The following is a 15,658-nucleotide window of genomic DNA, read 5'->3' on the forward strand; positions in this document are numbered from 1 at the left end:
TTATAGACATGATTGTAAGGTTTTATACCTTTGCCTTTTCCTTAGCGGAAAGAATTTAAAAGCTACTATTATAATCTAGGAGTGATAGCTTTCCGTGGGTAACTGGTCAAACGAGACTATTTTATTCTTTCTGGAGAGCTACCAAGCAGAACTCTGCATTTAACTGCCTCCGTGGCCGAACGGTTACCATGCCGGACTGCCACGCAGAGGTCCCAGGTTCGATTCCCGGGCCGGGAGAAATATTTGTATGACCTACATTTATTTCTCTCGTGAGTTTGGGTGTAATGTGTGGTTGTCTATGTGTGTGTCCATGGCACCCGCGACACAGGGTTTCCCTAGTGCGGGGCTATGTTGGTTGTGAGCGTTATTAAAAAAAAAAATAAATAAAAATTTGGAATCCGAAGCATAAGGAACATAAAGACAAAAAGAAGTAGCAGATGCGCGTTTCCTTTCATCTTACTTCTTTTTATAATAGAATAGGTTAAGCCGAACGTAATAGCAGACAAAAAATTCGACGTCCGCCATGTTTACCTCTCTGGAGCACACTAGTGCACTTGTTCTTTTAAGCGCGACGTTTGTCTCACCTAATTTGAAAAACGTTTGTAAACGTTTGAGGCTTGCGGTAAATGGCAAGCGTGTGGAGTCGGCATTGGGATCCCATCAATAAGGTAGAGAACCGAACCAGTAATACTTACAGCCACGACAGACTCAATCTTCTTTTTCGTAGCAATAAATAATAAGTATGTTTGCTGACGTGTCTCGCTCTCAAGACCCTTCAATCTACAATTGGAAAAGCGTTGAACGTCCAATTAACATGAAATGTACTAAATATAACATTACATGCTTCAGGCACAAAGAATTTTTTGAAAAAATAATTTGAATTATATAATTTTTTTCATAATTTTGACAGCCTCTGTGGTCGAGTGCCTTGCACAACGGTTTTCATGGTGTCCCATCTCTGATTCTATCGATCCCCGGGAGGGTCAATGTAGTAACAAATTTTTCTATATAATATATAGGTATGTTGACAATATTATTGTCTCGGGTCTGAGTGCCCAAGATGCTGGCAGCGTCCCCTCTTTGTATAGCTACGCTAATACGTTGGGCAAGGTGGCTGCAGGCCCTTGGGTTTCCCAAACAGTCTATTATTATTATAATGATACTGGGAGTTTACGTGATCATATAGGAATATTCTGGATCGGAATCACGATTTAACGTCTTAGAATGTTAAAGGACCGTCCACTGCAGATTTTATTTGATCAGTCCATCACATAGGTGACCTGCGCAAGACGCTCACAACAAGATGCTCCATGGAGTCAATATTCCTTCTTGAGACGGAAATAGGACTCGTATAGAAATATTCTTTTCATATTGTTTTCAGTTTTAGAAGCATATTGAATTCATTCACAGGATTTTGATTTTCATCAAATGTGCTCGTATAGATTAAATCAATCGGCACTGCAGATGTTTTCATTAGTTTCGCTATTCAGATCGATTTGATAACTATCAGTACAATCTTTAATCAAGGTTCATTTTAAATCTTGGATATACACTTTTACACTTTCTTATATTTTACTGTTCTTAAAAGCTAGTATAGGGATCAGAACAAGTCCCTGCAAATTATACTTGTCGCTTGTAACTGGCTGGCTCTTCTTCTCAATAATTTATAACTTTTAACTTTCTAAACCCTAAGGTTATGTCGAACGGTTTGCTGTGCTATTACATTGGTTTACATTAAATCTACATATTACTGGATTTACGAGTAGAGACATAAACAGGTTTATGTCAATTGTGTGTTCTTGTTGCAGCTAAAGTTTCGTAAAAGTATTTAATGGCAGACGAATAAAATGTGTAAAGGAATAGTAAAGGAACCTAGAAATACGTAAAATGGAGTATGTTTCATGATTATATCAAATTTGGAACTGGATTTTTTAAGCACACTCATAGCTCTGCACTAGGGAAAATCTTGTATCGCCATAAACACACACACGGAAGAAAAAAAAACCTAAATAGAAGTGCCTTAAGACTGGATTACTATCGGAACCGATATCGCCAAAACTAGCACATTCTCAATTTGAAACACTACAAAATCTTCATATGGTCTGGTTGTAGTTTCAAATTTAAAAAGAAATAACAAATTCTCGATTGTTAATATAATTTAAACTTTACCCTGTTGGCATATCGTCAAAAGTTCAATACCATCAACACCTATTATTACAAGTTACGACGTTTTGATATTATATTTAAATTTCAATCAAAGTGCTGCCATCTATCGGTTCATTGTTGAACGACGAGGAATTGGAGTTATTTATAGGGATTATCAATTTTCTACTCTAAAACAGCACAATAAGGCATTTTTCTAGGATTTTAAAGAATTGACACAACCATACCATACAAACCGAAAATATCAGACTGAGCTCAGATAGGTCGTTCCAGACTTATAGTTGGCACGCTTCCGACACTAACTAACCACTGCTACTGTGTTTATTGTTTTATGGACACACACATTGACAACGACAAATTACACCCAAACTCACGGGAGAAATAAATATAGGCCATACAAACACTTTTTCCGGCCCGGGACCTCTACTTGGTAGACCAGCGTGGTAACCGTTTCGCCACGGAGGGAGATAAACTAAACAAAAATACGTTAATAACGCGTGCGAACACAAAATAAATTGAGGGCACTCATAGAATTTTGTTTACATAGACGCTTTATCGTTGCATCGCGACAATGAAAACGTGAAACATCTTAAAATAAACAACAAAACTGAAAGCTGTAATGCAACCATAGAATTTCAAATTTAAACATTTATTCCTCAATTTCCAAAGATAATAGCGTATGAACACAATAAAACTGTCTTTTACAGCGCCATTTTGCGTTTTACAATCATTCGAAATGATTTCCTCATTCCTTATCAGCGTATCACGTTTGGAGTCAATGGAGCTGCATTCTTCTTAGTGCTAGAACAAAATTACAAGATAGTCGCGAGGCAATAATAGTGTATCCGCTGCTACCTGTTCCTGGATAATGACTGGACTAACTGGAGGTTTTGTGTGGTTCTTACGGCTGTAAAAGGTAGGGTGGGTACGCAGTGATGTCGAAATCATGTCGATCACGTCTATTTGAATTTGATATCGTTATCCACAAGAAAAAGGCAAGGTCAACAGCGTGTCTCGGTGGACGAAGTAAAACTTAGGCGTAATGACGTTACGAATTAAGTTCTACTCTATGTTGCGTTATATTATCTATTTCTTGTTTTTTTTTTTTGTACATTAAGATGTTCCATAATATGTAAATAAATAAAAACGTCTTAAGTAAAAAATGGACCACCTTGCATTGAAATCGAAACCTTAAACCTCAAAGATATTTCCAAATTTCAACGAGCAATAGAATAAAATATAAAAATTAATTTGATTATTTACTTAATATTGAGTCCAACTTACACAACATAAGCATCGATTTCTGTTACAAAAATTACAATTGCATATGGAGTATCGTGCTTCTAGCGCTGGCCCAAACTTTTGGAGACAAATATTTTCTAGACTGTAACACACAATCCATTGGCAAACAATGCAAGAACCGCAGAGCCGAAGATAACAAATTCAGTGCCCGCGTAACACGGAATGAAATGCCCAGCACCACAACTAGGAAACCTCCAAGTAAATACACGTTCAACCTGGAATTAAAGCGCTTTAATCGTATCTGAATTGCGGATAGCACTGAATATGTAGTTACGGGTAAAATGTTAATGGATTATTTCCTTAACAGGTGAGTTCAGGCATGGGAAATGGTCGGTTTATACAGGCATTTCTTGTTTCACACAATGTCTAGTTAATATTCATGCGGTGTCTTTTATTTTTCTTTTTAAAAACGTCTACAGTCCACTGGCTTTGAATAGAGAGCCTATTGTTGCAGTACGCCTACGGACTGTGCATAGTATCACTTGAAACGTCGTTGGTTGGTCTACATACCGCTTTGTGCATCAAGAGTATCTTTTATGGGATTATTTATTGTAGGTTATAGGTAACAATTACCAAAACTAATATAGTTTTCTCATAGGTGGTGCTACGGTACGAAGTCGTTTAAACCTAAAAACAAAGTTCTCGGTACCTCCAATGAACACTACGCCAACTTTATTTTTTGGTCTTGTTCTGTTATTTTTATAAACAGTCAGATATTTACTAATATTATGCTCCCCGAATTTTGTGAAAAAAAAAAAATAAAGAAACAAAAAACAAACAAAAGAACAGGACTAAAAATTAAGTTAGCGTAGTATTTATTGGAGCTATCAATCTGCAACGGGCTCAGCGAAATTTGTAGGGTCTGCTGACGTCGCGATGTCAGCAGATCACTCTCCCACCTGAGCTACAGAACGACGTGTGGTTCCGTAGCTCAAGTGGGAGAGTGGTAACTCGGCTTGGCAAACAGTCGCTGGTTCGAGTTCCATCGAAGGAATTTTTCGTTGTTTGTTTGATTTTTGTAAGTTAAATACTTTAAAAATATGTTTTACGCTTCTTCTTATTCCCATACAATTGGTTTACTGGGAGATTATGGGGTTCGAAAAGACGTTGTGCGTTTCGCGTCGGCGGTCCAAGCGGAAGCTATATGCGCAACATCTTCTTAACTTTTATTGCATGGACATGAAGCTTTTTCTGACCAGCTCAAGCACGATTCTGTATTAGTAAGTGTGGTTACTCGCTAAAGCTTACGAAAATAAATTTAAATTTGGAAAAACGACATTTTCGGTGACTAAAGTAGTCCTTACCAGCTGAAAGTCCTTTTACTTTTTAGAACGCTTTCAAAAAATTTAACAAAAATGCAAACAGCTAATATTAATTTCATTACACGCTATATTTTTTCCTGTAATATGCCATATTTACTTTAGACAGTAATGGAAACAATTTTTTTTTTTTGTGATCGAAATCGCGTATCTTTGTTTTATTTAATCCATAGCAATCGCGAAAACGACGATACTTAAATAGCATTATTAAAATATCTCGCCACCCAAAAACATAGCATATCCTTTTAAGTCCTCATGTACATAAAAATGTACGTAATATGTGAAGTGATTAAGTGATTCAGGACCCTTACTTTCGTTTTTCGTCCGACATCTGTCGGACATACGTCCGAAGCAATTACTGTCAAATAAGTAATGCTCGACCAAATCGAAACAAAATGTCAAGTATGGAGCTTCATTCGCATCATGCGTGTTTTTAATTCGGTTGAGTATTACTTATTTGACAGTAATTGTTTCGGACGGTTGTCGGACGCAGACTGAGAGTAGTATTATTCCTAAGACTCGGACAGTATTATTCCTAAGATCATGAACCTATCGCATTAAAATTTAGCGCTATATATTCTATATTACGTAACATAGGAACAGTGAAACCTGTTGCTCATCGAACCGAACTCGCAACGAAAAATCCGCGAGTAATCAGACCCTGATTTTACGAACACCCACACCCACAAGTCTAAAAAGTGTTACAAATGACGAAGTGTTTTATCCCGGCTGAAAGACCTTTTATTGGTTTAATGTTGGACGTTTGTATTTTGAAAACGTTTAAATTTTTTATTTGTATTTTTGTAGGTCGTATTTTTCTTTATTTCTCTTTTAATTATTTTATTTTATATTAACAATATTATTATTTACAATAATGACGATCATGGTATTCCTTGACATTATATTTCGAATTGTAATATTATGAAATTGATAATGAGAAATAAATGATTTTATTCTATTCTATTCTATGACCATAGGGTATATAAAATACTTGTTTTATTTAAAACTCAGAGCATACTTGCTTGGGCCAGAAGCATGTAATTATATTTAGTACATTTTAATGTACATTGCGCGTTCTTCCCATTGTAGTTTTCTGGGTTTTGGGAGGATACTTTATTTAAAATTTCAACCTTAAAATTAGATGAACTAAGTCGAGTTTCGATCAAATTAATATGTCGTAATTAGACGTGTAATTTAAACCATTACAACTTTATTTCTATTATCTAAATTCAATAACCCAAATGCTAAGGACATATGTATAGAATAAAGTATTTACGTGTTATTAAACAACTTCCATAGTTTAAAAACGTGTTTCTTTATAGCTTGTTTATTAAACACGTTATGCTCAATTTTGTATTAAATGTAAATTGCCGTGTCGATATTCTAGGTAACCACTTGTAATCGATGTTATTTTCACACGTGTGTGAATTTTGCAAAGCTTAAGAACTGTACAGGATGTAACAAAAAACTACGATTGATCACTACAGATGTTTGCGGTCAATTTGGAAATTTCTGCGTAAAACCGAACATTTTATCGCGAATATTTAAAAAAAAAATTGTTTATTATCATGGCTACGATGACCAGCTGAAATACGTTTGCAACTTTATTCTGTTAGATCCTGCACTTGATGAGGAAGAGCTTGCAACGAGCAGACGTTGCGCCGTTTTTAATAAATACAGTGCTAAATGACGTGTTTTATTTTACGTATATAGATATGTTAGTAGCAGTACTGCTCCTTGTGAAAGAGTTATCCAGACAAGTACTGCCACATTATCTATTTCTGCTGCCAAACAGTAATGTTGGCATTACTGCGTTTCGTGAAATTACAGGCACATGGGCTTGTCAATTTATGTCTCAGGGTGGAAGGCACAAAGTGCCTCTTAAATCTTTGTGATTTAAGGCACTGAGTGGCATTGCAACTGTTATGGACAGGCGTATCGCTTACCACCAGGCGCACCGAGTTCCTCGTCACTTGGTATGATAAAAGAAGAAGAAGAAGAAGACAAAATTGGTTTGTTATCATGCCTTTGATGACCAACTGAAATATGATTGCACCTTTTTTGTTACATCCTGCCTGCGATGAGGAAGAGTGTGTGTTGTAGTACTAGTGCTAATAGATTACATGACGTATTTTATATATATATAAGTTATTATTAACGTAATATTTTGTTTAATAATTATTAATATAAGTAATTGAAATAATAATATGTAATACATCATTTAATAATATATAATAATTCGCCGCGTTCGTGGATTTCGTTTTTCTGAAAGGTTCACTAGTACCGAATGCATTTAGCATTAAATCCGCCTTTTGTACCATCATGTCTTGTGGTCACTAAAGTTTTAATAAATAAATCAATAGGAAAGTACTAAAGGCTATTTTTTTATTTTCTAACGCTATCATTTCCGAGACATTCAGCCGGAAAGGGTTTTGGTTAAATGACAGGATCTGCTGTACAGTTTCAGTAAATCTTGTGTCGTTTTAAGTTTTAACCTTTGCAAAGATAGTGATACGTCCGCTTGCCTGATGCAACTTGCCGCTGGCGAGATCGTTAGTGTCTTTATAAGTATACCATTCGACGGTCTTTATATTAATTTTGCGCTTAATTTTCTTAATTCGTGATGGTACATTACGTATGTATAAGACCTTGACCTAACGTATTAGGTCTCACGATATTCAATCTTAGTGCTGCCAGCGTTAAGACACCGCAATGCTGTGGAGTAATTTTGAATCGTATATAACGACCTAAATGTTTGTATTAATTAAGAGCCTCTGGCAATCGAATTCAAATTTCAAACAGCACTAATGGTCAAACGTATAGCAAACTCTTTAAATTATCCAGGGTTTCAGTGGCGATGTGTTGATAGCATCTAGATCGGATCGTTCTTGCGTGCCGATCGCATCTGTGGCTTCACAGCGACTTATAATGAGCAACATGTCGCTAGTTCACTCACAGCACTGGCTAGTTTTGTTCCTATGTTTATGGTAAGAAAATTTTACGTTTAATTTTAAATCTGGAATTTCCGGGAAAGTTCACTCCCTTTTTTACTGACAGTACGAATGAATATACATTTTTAATTTAAATAAATGACAACAGAAACCGTAACAGTACAAAGTCTACAGTCAGCCTGCATTGACCATGGGACCTTCAAAGAGCCCGAAACTTATGTTTAAAAAAAATACGCGGTTTAGATACGAAAAAATAGTTTTATTTCCAATATGAAGCATTCATAAAAACCTATGAATTCGTATTGTACACGGTAATTCTCGGCCTAGTGTTCAATGGCAATTTTTATTGAAGTATTCATTTTTTTTAAATATTAAACGATAATATACTTGGATATTTAAATTATAAAAATTGCTACGGAAATTAGGTAGTGAACACTAGTCCGAGAATTACCGGTTAGATTCTTCGATGTATTCAATGCTAAATGTAAAAAGTTAAGAAAAAAATTGTTCTGTAATTTGTGATTTTGACATATAAATCGTTCCCAAATTACTTTGAATGGAAGCAATTAATAACTCTGTATGAGACCACTGTACGAACTCTTACACAATTACCAAAGGGCATGGTATGAAAAGGTTGTTGTTAAACGTAAGTTAAAAATATGTCAATACAACGACTATAACGCATGATGATTACTCAACACTAATTAAATTTTTAGCCAACTAATTGACACAGAAAATAAAATTTGAATTTCATAATTATGCAAATGAACAATTTGCTAAACGTGTTTGCATCTAGGTAAGTAGTAATAAAGTTTATACATTTCACCAGTTATAAGTTAAGATTTAAGGAATTATTAATCATAGATTTCGCTCAAGATAAAATTTTATTGACCTTTCGACCTTTGAAGATGAAGTTGCGCAGTTTGCAAATCGCGAAAATACACCATGTTTTACATAAACACTTTCAAGATGATACTAACAAATAAACGATTATAGTGTTGTCGCAATAGACGGAATATTTGCATATCTGTCCACTTACTTGCTATCTATGCATCGTGACGCATAATATATGTAAGTCTTTTCTCTTTTTTCTACAACATTGATTCGTTCAAAGATTAGAGAATTTAATTGCTGTTTTTCGTAATTCGGATGAATGAATTAATGACGAAAGAATGAAGACACCACTCACACGTAACATCAGAAGAATTCTTCCTTAAAAGGTTCTTGAAGCTTGTACATGTCAACTACCTATGCAGTTTGTCTCTTGTGATGATAACATCAGAAGAGACAAGTCAGCGTCGAGATTACTCGATAGAAACAAGTATTAGATAACCTGACCTGTTGTATGGAATAGTCTGCAGATATTTATTACTATCCTTTCTTGCTGGGTGGCCTTTCCTATCCGGAAACTTATCGCGGCGAATTCTAGGGATCCTTTTTACTTTACACTTTTTGTTGGGAAATAATAACGCCGTGTCTTGCAGCTGAGGTAAACTTACAGTTGTGACGAAATTGCTCAGGAGTTTGCTAATAAAATGGAAGTTAAATCATGTTCGACGATTCCTATTCGAAACACAACTTTATCGGCAAGCATGCGAGGATCATTATGGTATGAGGCTCAATAAGCGTGTTTTACACCTGTCCCTCGTGAGGGATCAAGAAACTTTAATCTGGCTCATGACTTTACTCTCGCAGCAAGAACGTTCTAAGCGACTTCAGGAATAAGACTACTTAAGACGTTGTGTAGGTAATTTAATTAGATCGTTGAGATAATGCTAAATGCCACGTTACACGAGACCCGGTTCTGCATTCGACGTTCCGATTTCCAATATCACGACTTTATTAAAATTTAAATCGTCTTTTTGTATTTCTTTTCAAATTGTAAGTGCCGGTTGTTTTACACCGGCAACGTTAACAAGAAAAATACTATGTTTTACATACTTATTGTAAGCTAACAACTAGCTTGTCTGTACAAGAAATGAAAGTGGTTATGGTTTCTTGGCGTCTTATACTTTCAGTGATTCTGACATAAAACTTACATTTAATTATCAGTTCTAACTTTAGAGCATTGTCAAAGATCACGCATAAAATTAATTCCACATCACGCGTTGCATATCAAGCCTAATAGATTCACTTGCGTGTGGGCTATTACAATAAAACATCGATCATTTGAAATGCGCACAGGCAACAATCATCGCCGTTAGCAAAGTAAATCGAGGGGTGGACGCGGAAACGATGAAATGTTATGCGATAACGTGCATCCAACGGTCTCGGATCAATGGAGACGTTCATACATTTCAATGCTTCCATTTAAATTTAAAATAGGTTTAAATATATGTTCTAGAAATAAGGGATTATGGATAAAGCTTGGTGGTGCATGTTTGCACCGTGCATCCTTTTTTTGAAGTAACCCATTGGAAAAAATTTATTTACTTCAACGTTTCAACTTTTATTGAGATCGGTTAACGGAAAGTGGGTGAAGTCCAATTAACCGGATTCAGCCCTTAATTTGCCAGGCTCAGAGGTGGAATATTTTCTTCAAACTTGAATCATCGAAATCGGTACACAAACGTCTGAGTAATCACGTAGCATACACACCAAAAAATAAATTACAATCGAATGGAAAATCTCATCCTTTTTTTGAAGTAACCCATTGGAAAAAATATATTTACTTCAACGTTTTGACAATATGCTGGAAGATTTGAAACGTACGAATTGAAATCAGACGGATAATGTTTGTGCATATGTATATCGTTATTTAGTAAGTGTAAGTCAAAACAGGAATATGATAAGGGTTAAAGTTATGAAATTTCACTTTTACAAAATAAAATGAATATTGAACAGCACTCGTCAATGTGAAAAGACATAAGACGACTCTAAAGCTTCGTAAAATATTTCCACTTACAAAGTTCCCGAAGAGCATTCATTGGTCTTCAGTATTGTGTTCGTACGTGCGCAAGAGTCGACCGCGAGTCCGTTAAAACAATGGACCATGGGGAATCGCTGTACAATACAAATTCCGGGCAAAAATTATAGTTTTCCACACTTGGTGGATACTCCTACATAATGGCGGAGCGCCAGCCGAGTATTAAAATGTAATGTTTTATTAGTAAGTATTGATGTTACTTTAAACCAGTGATAGCATACATGAGATAACACCTACCTCTTATGTAGGAGGTCTTGTATTTTGATATGTGAATATGTATCACTGAGTTTATTCCAACTATATTCACCCTTTTTACATCACGTGCTTCCTACACATTATTTCAAGTGCTTCAATGATACCGTGCTATCCTAATGATTTGATGTACCGTCTCTGGAGGCCGTGGGTTCGAATCCAGGCTCGAGTTCGAGGAACACTTCTGAGTTTCTAGGAACTTCTATAGTTCGGAGTAACTTAATTTGAAATTTACCATGTAATTTTCGGTGAAGAAAAATGACGTGGTGAACCTGCACGCCGAAAAAGATTTACAACCCTCGGAAAACGTGTGAAGTCCCTAACCCGCATCGGGACTATGGCTTAAACTTTCGTCTCACAGGAGAGCCACGTGCCCAGCTGTGGGACGGGGTTGATGATGATAATGATAAAAGAAAACATCGTCATAAAGTCTGTATATTATAACGCACACTTACTCATAGCCCCGGACTAGGAACACCTTGTATCGTGGACGCCAAACTCACGAGAGAAATAAATGTAGGCCATACAGATATTTCTCCAAGCCCGTGAATCGAACCCTGGACCTCTGCGTGGCAGTCCAGCATGGTGACTGTTCGGCCACGGAGGCAGTTGAAGAATATTCACCTGATGACTTATATAATTTGATAATGATAATGACGATTAAAGTTAATAAGATTCCTGTTTGCGTAAAATACTAAAATCCTAATTCATTTGATAAGTTTGTCTATACTGATAGGTATATTAAGAAAAACCCTAAAGAAAAGTCTGGATTATGTTAACAACGTACATATGAACCACTAGCCAAATATACCAGAACGTTTAATCAAAATCAAAAGACGACTGAAGTCATTAATTTTTAAAATTTTACGTTCTGAATAATTTAACCGTTTTTAGCGCTCCTCGGTTCCTAGGCAATAATAACAATGCCAAAGAGTGTAAAAAAGAAAAATAATTATATATATCCATAGTTGCTCAGTATGTAGTTGTTTGTGTGTGGGAACGGGCATAAAAGTAAAGGGATTAAAAGTTTACCTCGGTATAAAAACGATAAAATTAATATAATATCTCCTATTTTAGGTCAAGCTGTTCAGATTTTTATGGCTCAAATTTTATCGCGCCGGAACGGAATGGAAGCGAATTTTTGAGACGATATTGTACATAGCATAATGAAGTTTATGAGCAAATGTGTAACGTACGCACTAAATAGAGCCAAAATTGGACGATACAAAAATTCGCTTCAGTATAAATTGGGCCTATGATTTGTGTATGGCTTCGCTAGATAGTACTGTTGATAATTTCTCGTTTTAATTACTGCATGAAACAATTTTAAAAATTGTTAGTACCCCGAGTATAGTTGACAAAAGACAAAGTTTGCGATAGGGCAGTGCATAGTGCATTAGCACTAATAATCATTATTTATGCATTCTATGTACAGCAGGCTTGCCCCGTAAATCAAAGGACAGCTCGGTCGGTATTTTATCTTTTTGGCTCAGTGTTGCCAGAAAAAGAGACACGGTTGCATTATAAATTATCTGACAAAAGGTTGACAGGTGATTAGTAGTAATTAGTGGTGTAAAAATTTTTAAATATGATTAGTAGAAACAGTGGTTTAAAAAATTGATTAGTAGAAACAGTGGTGTAAAAAGTTCGACCTGTGATTAGTAGAAACAGTGGAGTAATTATTAGTAAAAACAGTGATGTAAAACGTATGACATGGGATTAGTAGAAACGGCTGTATCAACGACAACTGTAAGTCGTATAAAATCAGAATAACGATGACATCGGACTGTTGTACGCCTTACGTGATTGGTCAGCAATATTGTGACGTAAATAAACGTCTTTTTTTTCGTATATGCCTGTGAAGCCATAAGTATTAAGAGTAAATGTAACCAAAAGCGTCCATTTATGCAGATTGCTTCTTTAAGCCAGCCCGAGGGCTGTCGTAAAGAAATAACTTGGTACTTTGATGGCTCGATGTGTGTTGCATCGCTCGTTAAATATGTAAAAACCTTGTCGACCGAAGCTATAAACAATTTACATACACAATAAAATATGCCAAAAACTGTTTTCTACCACTGTCTATCATAATTTTATAGTTAAAGCTGAATAGAGTAAAATTATTTAAAATATAATGGATAAGATTCATATTAAATGACGTGGCAAATCGTTATGAATTAGTCATATAAATGGTTGGAAGCATTAATCTGTACAATAACGTTCTTAAAGAAATTCTTGAGTTTTTGTAATAAAATTACCATAAAAACACATCAATCGAGACAACTGGAGGATGGAAATTAACGAAATTGCGTTTAATTTTCTGTGGAACCATTATGGCGAACGAAGGTTCGAAATTATCAACATTTTCTTTGATAATTGTCATGAAAATTATCTGATAATTATTCGATAATTATTCGATTTATCCACGCTGATTCATTTTGTCTCTGTAATTTTTGACTAAAATTAACTAAATAAACACGAAGGAGAATCATTGTATAAATGATTTGGTAGAAATTGACATTTGATACGTTTCGATGCGTTTCTGATACAAACACAATGCACGACATCGCTAGAGCGGCAGTATTTTACAGCATCAAGGTATATTTATCAATGATAACTATTACTTCGACCACTGTGGACCCTGTAGTGAATTAAGTACCGGAGGATAAAACACCCAAATATCATAACAAATGTGGATATCATGTAAAAAAGAATCTAGAGGTAATCATAAAGCGTTTAATGGTCAATGACTGAATGTCTTCGTATTAATTATTGTAATGCATAGGATGACACGGGTATTAAAGTAGAAATTTCAATGGTACGTTATAATACCGACTTTCTACGAGAATGGTAGGAATTTATAGAACAGAGTATGTCGACATTTAATAGGATTAAAGACGACACGTAGTCGGTTAAGGCGTTATTACTCGTAATTCTTTGTAATGCTGTTAACAGCTTATATTTGTATATCAAGGCCAGAATTTAAAAGATTAACAATAACTTATTTCTAAAAAATATCGTTAATGTATGCAGCTGTTCTTGCTTCTTCACGTATCATTAATAAAAACGAAGCGTTGAACATAACGTCTGCTTATCTCTAATTACCAATGAATTCGATAGTGTAATAAAGTTGCATGAGTTACTGATTTTCTTACTTTAAAATCCGATCGTTAAGTTTTTTTTAGTACAATAAAATGATTATAATATGACCATTTCGAATCTGTAAATTGATCATATGACATTTTTATTAATATTCGATGGATATTGTTCGCAAATAAATTACGACCTAATTATGCAAATGATTAAGTCCGATTTTATTAGGAAGCGAAATAAAAATGTAGAAGATAGAGCGCAGTTTAAAAAATACTAAACAGGTCTAGGGCGTGGCAGTGCACAAGGGTTTATTTATGGAACACGTACACTTTTTATGTAGAGCCATGGCTAAGGGGCCCGCGAACTGGTTGCCTTTACACAACTACAGAACTCTTATGAATGCAAATTTGAGGCGTGACATATTAATGCTATATGCTGCCCCGCTATTACTCAGCATAATTTCAAACCCTAATCGGTACAAGAGCTAGTTTATACTGCTGGCATCTAACTCGTTAGGGTTTGCTGTATCGTCACGTTGCTCGATCTTATTTATTGGCGACCCCTCCCACTCAGTGCTTGACGTCGTATCTGCGAGGAACGTTTTCTTATGATTTACTCCGAGGTAGATAATATCGATAGCTAATTCAACTAGGACTACTTTTTGCTGTGAGTTACGCGGTCGACTTTCAACCGGTCAGGGAATGTCGACGGCAGAACATGTACCTAACCTAGATTAACGAGGTACGTGTGTGAAAGAAATTGGTTTTTAATAATCTGGTGTTACTTGATCAAACTAATCGGTGTAAATGGATACAGTTGTACGATGTGTTGTGTGAGTTTATGGTAAAACGGTTACGGCTCTCGTTGGAGAGATTATAAATATCTTAAATAAGTAAGTGTCACTAGGTCAGAGGCACTGCAGTACCTGTAGGGTATATAAATACGCTTACAGGACTATAAAATAAATTTACGGATACGAATATCGTATTGCACGTTAGCTGATATCGGCAGAATGATGACACCAACAACAAATCGCAAGAAGCGCGAAGGTATTCAGGATTATACTAATAAACTTTACCCAATACTGTCCCCACAAATCCCGTATAATTCCAAGATTACTGGCGCTCAAGAATCCATAGCAAAATGCTTGTTAAAATATTCACCGTGCGAAATTTATGTTGTCATATTTTTCTTGCTCTGTAAGCAGCTTGTAGGATTTCTGAGTAAATTACATTAAGTGGATAAATGTGATGATGTGGACTGCCAACAGCCAAGGCTGTTGCAGTGATTGGATTCTTTGGATTAAGGTAAAGTTCGGATCGTTCTGTAATCTAAGTGTAATCTTGTTTAAGGTTTTGTTATATCAGGTCAACTGACTGTGACGCAAAGTTTTGCTTTGGCAGGCTTTGTTGTACTATGCAGAACACAATTTGTGGTCACCTTATTGTTGGAAGACAATTTGACTTTTTGGTTTACTTGCCGATGTTGAACTAAAATAATGTTGAAACTTAATTTACATAGAAAATGAAAATATTGTTTCGGGCCCTTTAAAGGCCACGGCTGACTGGCTGACACTGCGGCCCAAAACGTTTGCAAAAACAAATATTTTTAAGCTACCGAAAAAATTGTTTAATTTCCTATGTGTAACAATCGCG

At 35.6% G+C, this 15,658-nt stretch overlaps 1 protein-coding gene across 5 annotated transcripts in view; it reads left to right on the forward strand.

Annotated features, from left to right (window-relative positions):
- The window catches only part of LOC113229218 (cadherin-99C), a 194,312-nt gene that overhangs the window by 132,226 nt on the left and 46,428 nt on the right, over window positions 1–15,658 (forward strand). The gene's annotated exons all lie outside the window — the stretch shown is intronic.

The sequence above is a fragment of the Hyposmocoma kahamanoa genome, unplaced genomic scaffold, assembly GCF_003589595.1.
Source record: "Hyposmocoma kahamanoa isolate Upper Pololo Valley unplaced genomic scaffold, ASM358959v1 296, whole genome shotgun sequence".
Classification (NCBI taxonomy): Eukaryota; Metazoa; Arthropoda; class Insecta; order Lepidoptera; family Cosmopterigidae; genus Hyposmocoma; species Hyposmocoma kahamanoa.